We start from the raw sequence: 17108 nt of genomic DNA, 5'->3' as shown, positions 1-17108 counted from the left end.
TTTTAGATAGCGCACCAAAGACTCACAGCTGTAATCCCAGCATTTTTGGAGGTCAAGGCAGATGGATCACCTGAGGTCAGGAGTTGGAGACCAGCCTGGCCCACAGGATGAAACCCCGTCTCTACTAAAAATACAAAACTTAGCCGGGCTTGGTGGTGTACACCTGCAATCCCAGCTACTCGGGAGGCTGAGGCAGGAGACTCACTTGAGCCTGGGAAGTGGAGGTTGCAGCGAGCTGAGATGGTACCACTGCCATCCAGCTTGGGCAACAGAGTAAGACTCTGTCTCAAAAGAAAAAAAAATAAAGAAATGTACCCCCTTTTAGTTCCGGAAGCTAGAAGTTCAAACAAGTGGTCAGTGGGGCTTCTATTACCTCTAAACGCTTTTGTGCAGGAGCCCCCAATCCCTGTGCCACAGACTGTTACTTGTTTGTGACCTGTTGGGAACCAGGCCATACAGCAGGAGAAAAGTAGCAGGTGAGCAAGCTAAGTTTCATCTGTATTCACAGCTGCTCCCCATCGCTCACATTACTGCCTTAGCTCCACCTCCTGTCATACCAGCGGTGGCATTAGAGTCTCATATGAGCATGAACCCTCTTGTGAACTACACATGCAAGGGATCTTGGTTGCATGCTCCTTATGAGAATCTAATGCCTGATGATCTGTCACTGTCTCCCATACCACCAGATGGGACTATCTAGTTGCAGGAAAACAAGCTCAGGGCTCCCGCTGTTTCTACATTATGATGAGTTGTATAATTATTTCATCATGAATTATGATATAATAATAATAGAAATACAGTGCACAATAAATGTAATGCACTTGAGTCATCCTAAAAGTGTCCCCCGCCCCCGTCTCCATCCCTGGACCCATGGAAAAACTGTCTTCCATGAAACCAGTCCCTGGTGCCAAAAAGCCTGGGGACTGCTACTCTAGGGAAGACTCCTTCATGCCTCCTCCTTAGCTTCTAGTGGCTTCTGGCAATCCTTGGCTTGTGGCTGCATCACTTCAGTTTCTGCCTCTGTCTTCACATGGCCTTCTTCCCTGTCTGTGTCTCACATGGCCTTCTTCCCTGTGTCTGTGTCTCGCATGGCCTTCTTCCCTGTGTCTGTGTCTCATATGGCCTTCTTCCCTGTGTCTGTGTCTCACATGGCCTTCTTCCCTGTGTCTGTGTCTCACATGGCCTTCTTCCCTATGTCTGTGTCTCGCATGGCCTTCTTCCCTGTGTCTGTATCTTCACATGGCCTTCTTCCCTGTGTCTGTATCTTCACATGGCCTTCTTCCCTGTCTGTGTCTCACATGGCCTTCTTCCCTGTGTCTGTGTCTCGCATGGCCTTCTTCCCTGTCTGTGTCTCACATGGCCTTCTTCCCTGTGTCTGTGTCTCACATGGCCTTCTTCCCTGTGTCTGTGTCTCACATGGCCTTCTTCCCTATGTCTGTGTCTCGCATGGCCTTCTTCCCTGTGTCTGTATCTTCACATGGCCTTCTTCCCTGTGTCTGTATCTTCACATGGCCTTCTTCCCTGTCTGTATCTTCACATGGCCTTCCTCCCTGTGTCTGTATCTTCACATGGCCTACTTATAAGGACCCCAGTAATTGGATTTACAGTCTGCCCTAATCCAGTCTGATTTCATCTTAACTAACTCTATCTTCGAAGACTCTATTTCCAACTAAAGTCACATTCTGAGGTTCCAGGTAGACATGAAGTTTTGGGGGACACCACTCAACCCATTGCAGAACCCATTAGCAGTCACTTCCCATTCTTCAACTCCCCTGGCCCAGGGCAATCGTTAATCTACTTTCTGTCTCTTTGGATTTGTCTATTCTGAACTTTTTATATAAGTGGAATCATACAACATATGGTCTTTTGTGACTGGCTTCTTTCACTTAACATGTTTTCAAGATTCATCATGTTGTAGCATGAATCAGTACTTTATTCTTTATGGAATAAAAATAATCAGTCGTATAGTTATACATGTTTCGTTTATCCAGTCATCACTTGTTGGAATATGGGTTGTTTTCACTTTTTGGCTCTTGTAAATAGGGTTACTATGAACATTTGTGTACAAGTTTTGTGGGAGCATATGTTCTTAATTTTTTTTTTTTTTTTTTTTTTTTTTTTTACTTACAGAAGTAATACATGTATGTCACAAGAAGTTATCCTCGAATTTTTTTCCATAAGAAATCATTTTAGATAGGAAAGAAAGAAGGCTGGGCACAGTGTCACCTGTAATCCTAGCACTTTAGGAGACTAAGGCAGGCAGATAGCTTGAGGCCAGGAGTTTGAGACCAGCCTAGCCAACATGGCAAAACCCCGTCTCTACTAAATATGCAAAAATTAGCTGGGCATGGTTTCACATGCCTGTAATCCCAGCTACTTGGGGGACTGAGACACGAGAATCGCTTGAACCTGGGAGGCAGAGGTTGCTGTGAACTGAGATCTCGCCACTGCACTCCAACCAGGGTAACAAAGTGAGACTGTCTCAAAAAAAAAAAAAAAAAAAAAAGAGAAAAAACAAATAGCGGAAAGCCAGAGTCTCCAATATTCTGATTTGATCAGTTTCTTTTGCCTGACCCCAAATCTCACTTTTAGGACAGCAGTTTGGATACTTGGGCTGGCAGGAGCTTTTATCCAGAGGATGATGCATCTCTCTCCTCTATGAGACCTTACTTTAAAGGATAAAGACATATTAAAATGTAAAAGGATTAATGTCTTTTTATTCCTAAATTTTATGGTAAATTTGCACCCCCCGTCCCCCAAAAAAAACCCTAAATGTAAATAACAACAACAAATTTAGACTTCAGAATAGAGACTAGAAGAACCCTTGAAGGCTCCGGGCGTGGTGGCTCATATCTGTAATCCCAGCTCTTAGGGAGGCATAGGCGGGAGAACAGCTTGAGCCCAAGAGTTAAAGACCTGCCTGGGCAATATAGCAAGACCCCGTTCTCCACAAAAAGGAAAAAAATAAAAAAATAAAAGGACAAAAAAAAAAAAATAGAAAAACCCAAAGGCTAGGGACTAAAGGCAGCTTCGCTTTGGACTGTACCTGTTTTTTCAGGAGCTAAAAGTGGTGCTGAAACATCCAGCATCCTACATTTTATTTTAATCTCTTAAAACCCAAGTTTAAAATCTCATCTATGCCTTAAAATCACATCTCTGCAATCTTGGCAGGTGCTCAAATTTCATACATTTATAAAATATGTTTTTACTGTTTCTTTTTTATTTCTAACAGCAGGTGAAAGGATTTTTTATTTTACTAATGTTTCTTAACCTATTTTTGGCTGATGACTGCTTCTAATTTTTAAATACATTTTCTTTTTTGAACTTGTTACAGACATTTTTAAATAGTCACAAATATAGACTAGCACAGCAGACTCCCATGAACCGTCACCCAAACTTAGCATACATCAGCTTTATTGCTGCTCGTTTGATCTATTGCCTCCTCCCCTCCAACATTTTTTTCTTTGACCATTTAAAGCAAATCCTAACCTTCATATTCTACCCAAGAGAATTAATATCCTTAATACCTAATATGTAGTCTGCTTAGTTTTCTCATGTCTCAGAAATGTCTTTTGACTATTTATTTGTTCAAAATAAAATCCGAGTAAGAGCCACACTGTACATTTGATTGACAGGTTTTTTGTCTCTTTAAATCTATAACAGTGGCCGGGCGCGGTGGCTCAAGCCTGTAATCCCAGCACTTTGGGAGGCCGAGGCGGGTGGATCACGAGGTCAAGAGATCGAGACCATCCTGGTCAACATGGTGAAACCCCGTCTCTACTAAAAATACAAAAAATTAGCTGGGCATGGTGGTGCGTGCCTGTAATCCCAGCTACTCAGGAGGCTGAGGCAGGAGAATTGCCTGAACCCAGGAGGCGGAGGTTGCAGTGAGCCGAGATCGCGCCATTGCACTCCAGCCTGGGTAACATGAGTGAAACTCCGTCTCAAAAAAAAAAAAAAAAAATCTATAACAGTTACCCTTTCTCTGTGTTGAAAGGTGGGGTTTTTGTCCTGTAGAATTTCCCACATTTTGTATTTCACTGCTTATTTCCTCCCAGTGTTGTTTAAAGGTTCCTGTCTCCAGTATTTCCTACAAATGTGCAGTTACACATAGAGGCTTGATTAGATTCAGGTGCAGTTGATCTGACATGACTACTTCCTGAGTGACTCTGCATCTTTGTTTTGCATCGTATGGAGAGGAATATAACATCTGGTGGTTCTACTTGCTGTAATTGAGCAGTGGGGATCTGTGGTATCAGTCTGGTCTTTTCCACTGTAAAGTAACCCACCACCCTTCCAAACCTGATGATTCTAGCAGCCATGTCAGGGGTCCCTGAAACCACCCTTATGTTTGATGATTCATTAGATGGACTTACAGAACTCAGAAAAGCTCTGTTACACACATCATTTCTGTTTATTTTAGTGAAAGGATACAGAGTAAAATCAGCAAAAGAGAAGATGCATGAGCAAAGTCCAGTGGAAAACAAAACACAAGCTTCTAGTTGTACCCTCGGTATGAACCTTGCATGTTTGGTTCTTTGACATGGGAGGGGGACCTTGCTCCCTTGGTAGAGAGATTGTTCCTCCCAGGGCTAGCCAATTCCTGGAAACAGAGTAAATGACTCACCTATTACTGTTCATTTCCTGTGTAAACCAACCAATCTGGAGCCCATTCCCCAACCTCTCCTTTACAGGACAGCTCATACTCTGGGCCGATATCTCATACTCTGGGATATCCACCTGCCCCAATCACCCCAGGGCCAGATACAGCAAGCTAGGGACAGCCCCTAGTCTCCAGAGCCTGCTGAAATTATTCAGACTTGCCAGTCTGCTTACTTGGCCTTGCCCCTTCCTTCCCATGGAAATCACAAGGCTCTTATTCCACTTTATCCCCTCATTCCCTCTGCCTCCTCACTGACCCTGGGCTTCCCAGTGTGGCTCCCTGTGGCATGCCGTGCCCCTCCCGGATCTGTGAGTATAACAAGTTTTCTTGTCAATGACAGTCACCTGATCTTAAAACCTATATTTTTATATTTTTTTAGAGACAGGTGTCTTGCTGTATTGGCCAGGCTGGTCTCGAATGCTTGAGGTCAAATGATCTTCCCACCTTGGCCTCCCACAGTGCTGAGATTACAGGTATGAGCCACCACGTCGGGCCACCCAAAGCCTATATTTTAAAACATTCCTCCAATGGTGTTGCACAGACAGCACTAAGTCCTCCCAGCAATGATGTATGGTAGTACATGCCAGGTGTTGCCAATTATAGAAGCTCACCCTTGGATGCTGCTAACGTCCCATGATGCACGGGACAACTGCCTCGTCCCCACCCCCACTCCCTGCGAAGAATTATCTGGCTCAAAATGTCAGTCATGCTGAGGTTGAGAAACCCTGCTTCTAACAATTATGTTTTAAAGTCACTTGAAGTAGTTCTTCTCTAGTTATTGCTCCAAATCTATACATAATTTTACTTTACTTTCCGTTTTTAGGGATGCTTTTTAAAAATTATGTACAAGGACTGTATGACTCCAAAGTTGAAACTAGTTTGGTTTTGTTTGTTTTTTAAAAAATAGAGACAAGGTCTCAATATGTTGGCCAGGTTGGTCTTTAATTCCTGGCCTCAAACAATCCTCCTACCTTAGCCTCCCAAAGTGCTAGGATTACAGGCATGAGCCACCACGCCTGGCTAGAACTAGTTTTCTTTGATGAAAGGTACATTCAAGAGAGGTCTTTCATCCTTGTCCCCTCCCTGGTTTTTTCCATCCTTCTAGCAATAGCCGTTTTTATTAGTTGTTGGCATATTATATATACAACAATTTGTACTTTTGCCACTGCGTCTTTCAGATAGTCTTAGAAATAGGATTGTTGGGTCAAAGATTAAATAAATATATAATTTTGCTTGCTTTAAATATATCTTCTAAGTTCTATTTCTAAATACAATCAATGCAAAGAAACCAAAGCACAGAACAGCATTACAGCATGCCATTTCTGTTGAAAAAGCATGAAAGAGGCCAGGCACGGTGGCTCACGCCTATAATCCCAGCACTTTGGGAGGCCGAGGCAGGCAGATCACCTGAGGTCAGGAGTCCAAGACCACCCTAATCAACATGGAGAAACTCTGTCTCTACTAAAAATACAAAATTAGCCGGGCATAGTGGTGCAGGCCTGTAATCCCAGCTACTCAGGAGGCTGAGGCAGGAGAATCGTTTGAACCCAGCAGGCAGAGGTTGTGGTGAGCTGAGATCGTGCCATCGCACTCTAGCCTGGGCAACAAGAGCCAAGACTCCCTCTCAAAAAAAAAAAAAAAAAAAATTATGTAACTGTTTCACTTGTGTATACTGAAGTATCTCCGAATAGACTTCCAAGAAAACCAGTCATCAAACAGGAAAAAGGATGGCTGAGGTCTAAGGAGTGTGAGGGAGATTTTTAGTGAATACCATTTTAAAATTTTGAACCATATTAATATAGGTCTATTTTTTCTTTTTTTTTTTTTGAGATGGAGTTTCACTTTTGTTACCCAGGCTGGAGTGCAATGGCACAATCTCGGCTCACCACAACCTCTGCCTCCTGGGTTCAAGCAATTCTCCCGCCTCAGCCTCCTGAGTAGCTGGGACTACAGGCGTGCGCCACCATGCCCAGCTAATTTTTTTTGTATTTTTAGTAGAGACGGGGTTTCACCATGTGGACCAGGATGGTCTCAATCTCTTGACCTCATGATCCACCCACCTCGGCCTCCCAAAGTGCTGGGATTATAGGTGTGAGCCACCGCACCCGACCAGGTCTATTTTTTAAATAAATTTTTTAAGCGAAATAAAAATTAATGGAAAAAGGTTTCTCTATTTTAAACTGCATTAACACCAGAAAACACGTAGAGGCGATGTTGTATAGGGACGAGGAAGCTCTCACAAGGCTGCTTTAGGCTGTGCTGCACTTAATTTCACACAATTACTGTCTTCTGGAATTTGGCTCTTTCAGGGAAGTTTATACTTTCAGCAGCATTGCTGCTTATTCTGTGTCCACAAGTGGGTTCTAATGTTATGACTGTGTGCATAATTTGTATTTTTTTCATAATTTTCAAAACTTGGCTAGATTTAAATAATTGTGTGTATAGATTTCATGTGGTCATTTCTGCGTAGGGTTAAATGCCTTGTTTTATGGAGTTTATCAGTGCCAAGCATGAGCTCACTGTCTGGGGAAACAAGGCTGCTATGGAGATAATGACCAACCCTGGCTGTTTGGAAGAAATGCAGGCCCTGTCTGATTTGGTAGTGTCTATGGCTGGGGGAAAGCTGCCTCCACCTGCACCTTGGCAAGACTTTTTGGATTTAGGACAGTGTGCTGAGCAAGCCTTAGCCAAAATTTTCCAGCTCCTAAAATCCAGCTCCCTTCCTGGCTAGTTAAATGGCTTTGGACAGTGTTATCTTTTAACTGCCACTGCCTCCTGAGATGGTGTCTGGGAAAGCCAGAGGAGCTGTTAAAATGAGTCCCACTGCAGCAGAAAGGCTATTGAAACCAGGAGACAGCTTCCAACTGGAAAGATACTTAGTATATAAGTGCTTACTTTCAAGGGCTCAAACAGCTCTTTTCCATAGGTAGCTATCCTGAAGGAATGGTTGGATACAGAAACAGCCAAGGAGGCAGATATTTTAGACAAAGCACATTTATTTTCCAGAAAGAGTAGTTTTTTTAATACCCCATATTGAAGAATCATTGCTGGCCTTCACATCCTATAAACGTGAATCCTTTTATACCTAAATGTGTCTGTACTGGGGCGGAGACTGACTTGCCTGTAACATTGTCCAGATGAACCCAAAACAGATCTTTGTACCTGTGGTCCAAAAGTGGTAGGAAAATTCTGTAAAGATCTAAGGGCTTCAGGCAAAGTTGTTTGAATTCAATTTTTATTTCTTAAAACTGGGGACCCAAAATGAATTAAAAGGTATATCAGATGAGTGGTTGTTGCCTGATGTGGTGGGGGAGGGGACGCAGGCGATTGAGTAGAAAGAAGCACAGGAGCACCTCTGGGCGATGGAAACTTCCAGTGTTTTGATTGGAGTGTTGATTATATTGGCATAAACAATTTGTTCACATTAAGTCTACACGTAAAGTTTGTGTACTTTATGTAATTATACCTCAGTTTTAAAACGTAAAGAAACAAAAACATGGTCCTTATTACTTGGTGTAGTAGAATAAAAGTGGGCCTAGATACTCAAGCAATTATTTCCAGTTCTGCCACTAACTTCTATGTGAATATGGGGAATGTATTTAACCTCTGCTTATAACCTCTCATCTGTCCTACAAAATTAGATTGTCACATTTAGGATGCTCAATTTTTTTCAACTGTTATGAGGTAGAATTGTCATAAAAATTATTAATTGGATAAATAATACAAAGAGAAATTTTCTCTAGGAAACTGCCCATTAATGCTGTGACTACATATGACCTTAGTCATGTTGGTGACAAGGGAGGGATGGAAATAACTTTTGTCTCAATCTAGTAACCTGGGCTCTGAATTTTGGTGTAGATTTTTTTTGCCCCTCATTCATATGAGCCAGTCGGGTTAGGCATTGGCTTTTAGAACAAGCCTGTCCAGCACTCCTTTTCAGTGACCAAAGGCAGGAAAATGTCTGTGTGGGAGGAAAGGGAGTGGCCGAAAGTCACTCCAAGTGGGGACCCAGGCTGCCAAATGTTGGTCTCTGTACTTGGGCTCAGCTCCCGAAGAGGAAGAGCTCACAATGGAAACAGTGATGGCTGTTTTCTCAGGCAGCCAAGAGAATGAAAAGCACATTGAAACTCAGCAGTGTCTCCACGGGAGAGGTGCGGTGGGCCCTTTGCTGGTACAACCAACCTGACAACAGAGCAGGATCACAGTTCCCTTTCCCAGCATCTTTCTTCAGTTCAACAAGACCCTTCTGTGCAACCTCTCAAGAAGTCTCTGGGAAATGATACTGTGGGCGGTATTACTAAGCTTTACCCAACAGTAGAGGCACACTCAGTCCAGTTCACCCATTTGCTCTGAATTCGATTTTGTTGACTGAAAGAAAAGAGCTTTTCTAAATATAAGTGTCAGGACCTGCATCCCCTGACCCAAGGTTTCATCAACTTCTCTGTTTATTGCTGCCTCTTGTGAACCATTTTGACCTCCAGTGAATGCCTTTTCAGTTGGCATTTTCATGCTGTACTTTTGTTACTCAACTTACCCAGTGCCACTGTGAATGTCCTTCTGTACTAACAGTCAGTAACTGCTGGGCTGTGAAGCCAGCTGACAGTGGGAGAAAGCCGCCTTGGGGTGATGGATTGGCAAGGGCAGTTTAAACTGGCTCCAATGACAGTGTTCACTCACCTATGCTAAAGCAAGTAGGTGGTGCAGCCTGGCTCTGTGCCTCCCTCATGAAAGATGAGAGCTACTATGGTCTGAATGTTTGTGCCTCCCGCCAGATTCCTATGTTGAAATCCTAACTTCCAAAATTATGGTGTTAGAAGTAGGGTCTTTGAGAGGTGATTAGGTCTTAGGAGCAGATGGCTGGGCACAGTGGCTTACACCTATAATCCCAGCACTTTGGGAGGCCAAAGCATGCAGATTACAAGGTCAGGAGTTCGAAACCAGCCTGGCCAACGTGGTGAAACCCCATCTCTACTAAAGATACAAAAAATTAGCTGAGTGTGATGGCACATGCCTGTAATCCCAGCTACTCAGGAGGCTGAGGTAGGAGAATTACTTGAACCCAGGAGGCGGAGGTTGCAGTGAGCTGAGATCACACCATTGTACTCCAGCCTGGGCGACAGGGCAAGACTCAGTCTCAGAAGAGAAAAAAAAAAAAAACAGAGCCCTAACCTCATGAATGGGATTATTGTCCTTATCAAAGAGACTCTGGAAATTCTTTACCTCCTGCACCATGTGAGGACACAATAAGAAGATGGCTGCCTATAAACCAGGAATTGGGCTCTCACCAGACACCAAATCACACCTGGATCTTGGACTTCCCAGCCTCCAGAATGGTAAGAAAGCTGTGCCATTTATTAACTATTTAGTCTATGGTATTTTGTTATGCAGCCCAAGCAGACTTAGACAATGGCCCATGTGGTTTAGCATTTTGCTTGCATTCACTTTGAGGGAATTATTTTCTAAAATAAATAGGCTGGGCATGGTGGCTCACACCTGTAATCCTAGCACTTTGGGAAGCCAAGGCAGGCAGATGGCTTAAAGTCAGGAGTTCGAGACCAGCCTGGCAAACATGGTGAAACCACGCCTCTATTAAAAATATAAAAATTAGCTGGATGTGGTGGCAGGCGCCTGTAATCCCAGCTACTCGGGAGGTTGAGGCAGGAGAATCTCCAGAACCCAGGAGGCAGAGGTGGCAGTAAGCCAAGATTGTGCCATTGCATTCTAGCCTGGGCAACAAGAGCAAAACTCTTTCTCTAAAATAAAATAAAATAATAAAATAGTCTAGACGAGGTACAGTAGCTCATGCCTATAATCCCGGCACTTTGGGAGGCTGAAGTGGGTAGATCACCTGAGGTCAGGAGTTCCAGACCAGCCTGGCGAAACCCTGTCTCTACTAAAAATAAAAAAATTAGCTGGGTATGGTGGCGCACCCCTGTAATACTAGCTACTCAGGAGTCTGAGGCATGAGAATGGCTTGAACCTGAGAGGCGGGGGTTGCAGTGAGCCAAGATCATGCTACTGCACTCTAGCCTAGACGCCTGAATGACAGAGACTCTGTCTCCAAAAAAAAAGCAAACATAAAAAATATTAAAACTAGCTGGGCGAGGTGGCTTGTACCTATAATCCCAGCTACTTGGGAGGCTGAGTCAGGAGAATCATTTGAACCCGGGAGCTGGAGGTTGCAGTGAGCCAAGATTGCACCACTGCACTCCAAGCTGACTGACAGAGCAAGACGGTGTCTCAAAAATAAATATATAAATGACAGTGTGTAAACTATGGTGTAATGGTCACAAACCCAGTATTTTCAGGAGTAGGAAACTTAAGGCAGGTGAAATGAACTGGAACCATTTTTGTTGTTCTAGCTAATTATTGCTAGATCCTCAGAATTTTTTCAGGAGAATCAAGAAAATTAGATATTTATGTACATGTGTGGACCACATTCAGACACAGGCCTTCAATTCTCACTGTCTGAACTAGCAAAATAAAGACGGGTTTTGGCATTACACGGAAGTATGAATTTTGGCGCCAGGATGTGCTAGTTGTGTGATGGTAGGTAGGTAACTTTATTCCCAAACTGTCAGTGTCCTCACCTTTGAAATGAGGGCAGCTCCACCCACCTGGCAGTGGGTTGCGATAGGTATAGGAAGGCTGTCTACCACACATGCAGTGACTAGCACTTAGGAAATTCCAGCTGAGGTCTCTCTGCCAGATTCTAAGTGACTCTTTCCAATTTGCTAGTGCCAATTCCCAGAGCTTTTGCTAATAATGTGACTGTCCTCAGGAGAAGCCCATTGGGCAGATGTTTGTGGAGTGTCTTGCCACGCTCCAGGTGTCTGTACACGTGTTTGCCTCCTCTGCACCATCCTACAACTGGAAGCAACAGCCTATCTCCAGGTGAAGGAACAAAGCTGTCAGTCACAGAGGTATATGCTGTCCTACCTAAACTGTGTGGCTTTGCTTCCTCAGTGTCAGCCACCAGGACTGGTTTTAGATGTGTCACACCATTATTGCATTGCTATAAAGAAATAGCTGACTGGGTAATTTATAAGAAAAGACATTTGGTTGGGTGCAGTGGTTCACACCTGTAATCCCAGCACTTTGGGAGACTGAGGGGAGGTGAATCACTTGAGGTCAGGAGTTAGAGACCAGCCTGACCAACATGGTGAAACCCTATCTCTACTAAAAATCCAAAAAAAATCAGCCAGGCATGGTGGTGGGCACCTGTAATCCCAGTTACTCGGGAGACTAAAGCAGGAGAATCACTTGAACCTGGGAGGCAGAGGTTGCAGTGAGCTGAGATCTCGCCACTGCACTCCAGCCTGGGTGACAGAGCAAAACTCCATCTCAAAAAATAAAGAAAGAAAGAAAAGATGTTTAATTGGCTTATGGTTCTGTAAGCTATATAGGAAACAGTGCTATCGTGTGCTTCTGGGGAGGCCTCAGGAAGCTTTACTCATGATGGAAGGTATAGCAGGAGCAGGCAATGAAGCAGGAGCAAGAGACAGTTTTGCTGTCTCTTGGGAGGTGCCACACACTTTGAAATGACGAGTTACTGTGAGAACTCACTATCACGTAGACAATACAGTACCATGTCATGAGGGATCTGCCCCATGATCCAAACACCTCCCACTAGGCCTCACTTCCAGCATTTTGGATTACAATTCAACATGAGATTTAGGCAGGGATATATATCCAAACTTTAAGAAATACAGATAAAAAAGCGAATCAGTTAAACATTTTAAGGCTTTCTTTTTTTCCATTTAATGAAGAATGAGTCTCTTGAGAATAAGAACATTTATGTTGCCTCCTTCCAAATTCTCCTTGAAAGAGATCCTCTGGCCACCTTTGGGATTGCACAAGCCTGCCTCATGCCCTCTTTGTGGCCAGTGTGTTTCAGCTACTGCTGCAAAATTAAGATGTGTCAGTGCTTGTTAAGTAGGCTCTCAGTTCCAGGTAAGACCAGTCATACGCCTCCTGGATGCCATCAGTGTGCCAGGCATTTTGCTCTGCACCTGGGATATAAGGGAAAGTCCTCATGTTGCTCCTAACTAAAGGAAGATAGGCAAATGACTTCCTAGTGGAAGAGCACAGTGCGAGGATGACTGTGACAAAGGTCTAATACCCAACCTGGGAGAAGGGCACAGGGCTCTTAGGAAAGAACTGGTGAAGGGGACAGCAAGCAAAAAGAGTTGGGGTACATGTGGGGACAGTTTAGATGGAAGGGTATTTACAGTAGAGAAACAACATAATCAAAAGCTAGAGGTGAAAGCACAGGATGGCTGGGCTGGCAAAGTATGGGGAGACGCTGGGGATGAGGCTGAAGGACACAGCAGAGAGGACTTTGAGTGCCCTTCAAAGGAGAACAGTTTATCCTGACCACCCTGCACTTCAGGAAATTTGAGAGATGGGTGGAAAAGAAAACAAAAGAAAAAAAGAGACAGATGGGTGGTAAGATGGAAGTTACATTTTAGAAAGGTAACTATTCTCCGTAGCAAGGAGAACAGATTGCAGGAGCAGGGATGGAGGTGAAGAGACCGTAGTTGGGGGATTACTGCAGTAACTTCAAGAGAAATGATGAGGCCCAGGCAATAGGGGCTTGAGGAATCGCAGGGAGGGGGCTGACTTCAGAAACAGGCAGAGGGTAAGGTGAGTGCAGCGAGTGGAAGAAGGAGTGGCTGAGGATGACTCCCAGGTTATCATGTCGGTGACAGAATGGAATGTTGTGCCATGGATCGCAAAAGGGGACCCAGGAAGAGGAGCTGGTTTTGGTGGGCCCAGGAGATGTAGGCAGGAGATGTGCCCAGTTTCAGAGGTTAAGATTTTTGCAGGATAAGGGCTATAGTGGCATTTAGAGGGACTGGTGTAGTGCTCAGGAGAGACAGATGGGTTTGAAATAGAAATTTTGGAGTCATCATTAGGTTAGGATGAAATCATCTACAGAGACTGTGCAGATAGAGAAGAGGAGATGCTGGTGAGGCGGAATCTGGGGAAATGGAGACTTCAGGAGCAGGTAGAAGAGCATAGTAACAAGAGTGACTGAGAGACCAGAGGAAAATCAGGAGAAAGCCAGTTAGGAGCTTCCAGGAGATAGTAAAGAATAGAATATATTACTGAGAGGCAAAGAAGGTTGGTGCTTAAAAAAAAAAAAAAAAAGGGGGGGAGGGGGGTGGGTGTTGTGGCTCAAGCCTGTAATCCCAGCACTTTGGGAGGCTGAGGCAGGGGAGGATCCCGTGAGGCCAGGAGTTTGAGACCATCCTGGGCAACAGTGATACCCCATTGCTACAAAAAAAAATTATGAAAATTAGCTGGACATGGTGGCAAGTATCCATGGGGGCACAAGGTTATTTTGGTAACCGTAGCAAACTCGGGGGCAGAGAAGTGGAGGGACAGAAGCTTGCCTATCCTGGGCTGAGGAAGGAAGAGGAAGTGACAAATGGAGGCAGCCATGTGCTCTCCTTTGAGAAGAACCCAATTTCTAGTCTCACTGGTGTAACTTAAAAACAAAACAAAACAAAAAGTTACGAAATATTTCAAACATAAAAAGAAGCTGGGCATGGTGATGTGTGCCTGTAATACCAGTTACTCAGGAAGTCAAGGTGCAAGGGTCATTTGAGCCCAGGAATTCAAGACCAGCCTGGGCAACATAGTGAGACCCTGTGTCTTAAAAAAAAGAATACACCCACCACCCAGTGAACAGTAAATGTTGTGCTATCTTTGCTTCAGGTTTTTATTTTTTGAGAAAACATGACTAGTGTTTGAAACCCCACATTGACCCTTTCCTGATTCCATTTCTCTCCCTCCATTTGGTAACCACCATCCTGAATTTGATGTTTCATTCCCCTGCATGGTTTATAACTTTATTACATAAGTTTGTATCTGTAAGCAATAAATCTAATTGTTTTGTAGTTTTAAACTTTATAGAAATCGTTCATGCTGAATATACTTCTGCCTCTTGCTTTTTGCATTATCGGTATTGTTTTGGAGATTTATTTATGTTGACACATGTAGCTCTAGTTATTTCAACTGCTACATCATATTCCCTTGTATAAATACACCACTTATCTCTCCATTCTCCTGTGGGTGACATTTTAGTTGGTTTCCAGTTCTTTGCTTAAACAAGGTTGTCTTAGTCATTCTTCTACATGTCTCTTGTACATATGTAGGGATATTTCTGGTATACATACTTAGAAGTAGGACTTGCTAGGCCATGATTACATGTACCATCAACTTCACTAGATATATTGTCAAACTGTTTTCCAAAGTGATGGTACCAGTTTTCATACACAAAGGCCATTTGTGAGAATTCTAGATTTTTCACATCCGCACCAGTATTTCATTTGTTGAAAATTTAATTTTGACCAATTTGATGAATGTAAAGTTACATTCTATAGTTTCCTTTAGATTTTTACAGGGCCACCAATAACATAGTGTAGATACCACCCAACTCTAGGAAGCGCTGTTCACATTTTAGTCTTTGTGAATGGCACATTCTAGAGTCGGTGCAATGACAGTGGTCTTGAGTGATGTTAAGAATTTGTTTATTGACCTATTAGGTTTTCTCTTTTGTGGGGATTGCACAAAATAATTGATTATATACATATGAAAAAAATAGATTCCTATGTTACATTATACATAAATTCAAGGTGAATTAAAGATCTAAATGCCAGGCCAGGCATGGTAGTTTAAGCCTGGCCAGCACTTTGGGAGACTGAGGCAGGAGGATTGCTTGAGCCCATGAATTTGAGGCTGCTGTGAGCTATATGCGCATGCCACTGCACTCCAGCCTAAGCAGCAGAACAAGACCCCATCTCTTTAAAAAAATAAACACTTTATGATTTTTCTATGTTGATAAATGAGATCTATAATTTTTTTTTTCTCTTACTTTTTGTGGTTTTTGTTTTGTTTTGGAGACAGGGTCTCACTCTGTCGCCCAGGCTGGAGTAAAGTGGCATAATCATAGCTCACTGCAGCCTCAAACTCCTGGGCTCAAGTGATCCTCCCACCTTGGCCTACCAGAGTGCTGGGATGGGATTACAGGAATGAGCCACTATGCATGGCCTTGTGCTGTCTTTATAATTTTTTTTTTTTTTTTTTTTTTTTTTTGAGATGGAGTCTCGCTCTGTCCCCTAGGCTGGAGTGCAGTGGCATGATCTCGGCTCACTGCAACCTCTGCCTCCTGGGTTCAAGCAATTCTCTGCCTCAGCCTCATAAGCATCTGGGATTACAGGCGCCCACCACCACACCCGGCTAATTTTTGTATTTTTAGTAGAGATGGGGTTTCACCATCTTGGCCAGGCTGGTCTTGAACTCCTGACCTCGTGATCACTCACCTTGGCCTCCCAAACTGCTGAGATTACAAGTGTGAGCCAACACACCCAGCCCTTTAGATTCTGTAAGTCTCAAAATGGATTTGTGATTATTCCTTTTTTCTAATCTCAGTTTAAAAGTCTTTTGCCCATTTTTCTATTGGGTGATTTTATTGTTGTTTTGGTGTTGTTGTTGTTTGAGAGTCTTGCCCTGTCTCCAAGGCTGGAGTGCAGTGGTGTGATCTCAGCTCACTGCAACCTCTACCTTACAGGTTCAAGAGATTCTTCTGCCTCGCCCTCCCAAGTAGCTGGGATTAGAGGCACCTGCCACTACGATCAACTAATTTTTATATTTTTAGTAGAGTTGGGGTTTCTCCATGTTGGCCAGGCTGGTCTTGACTTCCTGACCTCAAGTGATCCACCCACCTCAGCCTCCCAAAATGCTGGGTTACAGGTGTGAGCCACAGCACCTAGCCTGGGTGATTTGTGTTACTGATTACAAGAGTTCTTTTATTTATTTTAGATATTAATTATTTCTTGATTATATCTCTTACCCAGTCTGTGGCTTCTGTTAATTTTTAGGTGACTTTTTTTGTACAGATGTCATTCATTGTATGTTCATTTTAATGTACTTAAATTTGTCAGTCTTTGATGTTTGTGTTTTTGTATCTGAGAACTCCTTCACTATTCCAGAGTCCTAGGTATTCTAATTATTCTTCTAAATTTTTTTTTCCTGAGACGGAGTCTCGCTCTTGTTTCCCAGGCTGGAATGCAGTGGAGCAATCTCAGCTCACTGCAACCTCCACCTCCCAGGTTCAAGTGACCCTCCTGCCTCAGCCTTCCAAGTAGCTGGGATTACAGGTGCTCACCACCACACCTGGCTAATTTTTGTATTTTTAGTAGAGATGGGGTTTCACCATGTTGGCCAGGCTGGTCTCAAATTCCTGACCTCGTGAGCCATCCGCCTTGGCCTCCCAAAATGGTGGGATTACAGGCATGAGCCACCATGCCTGGCCCTATATTTTTTTAAGTTTTGCTTTTCCACGTTTAGATCTTTGGGTGGGTAGGTGGGTGGGTGGGGGTGTGTGTGTATGTGTGTGTGTGTGTGTGTGTGTGTGTGTGTGTGTGTGTTTTGAGAT

The 17108-nt window shown here is 43.6% G+C and overlaps 1 long non-coding RNA gene across 1 annotated transcript; it reads left to right on the top strand.

Moving 5' to 3' along the window:
* Nucleotides 1-6288: 6288 nt before the first annotated feature.
* Nucleotides 6289-6809, top strand: LOC116555652. The gene is made up of 2 exons (XR_004270613.1): nucleotides 6289-6465; nucleotides 6777-6809. It is a non-coding gene; the product is annotated as an uncharacterized LOC116555652 (long non-coding RNA).
* The last annotated feature ends 10299 nt before the right edge of the window (nucleotides 6810-17108 follow it).

The sequence above is a fragment of the Sapajus apella genome, unplaced genomic scaffold (assembly GCF_009761245.1).
Source record: "Sapajus apella isolate SASKATOON/1434 unplaced genomic scaffold, GSC_monkey_1.0 scaffold15, whole genome shotgun sequence".
Taxonomy (NCBI): Eukaryota; Metazoa; Chordata; class Mammalia; order Primates; family Cebidae; genus Sapajus; species Sapajus apella.
This window is presented reverse-complemented; position numbering and strand designations above follow the sequence as displayed.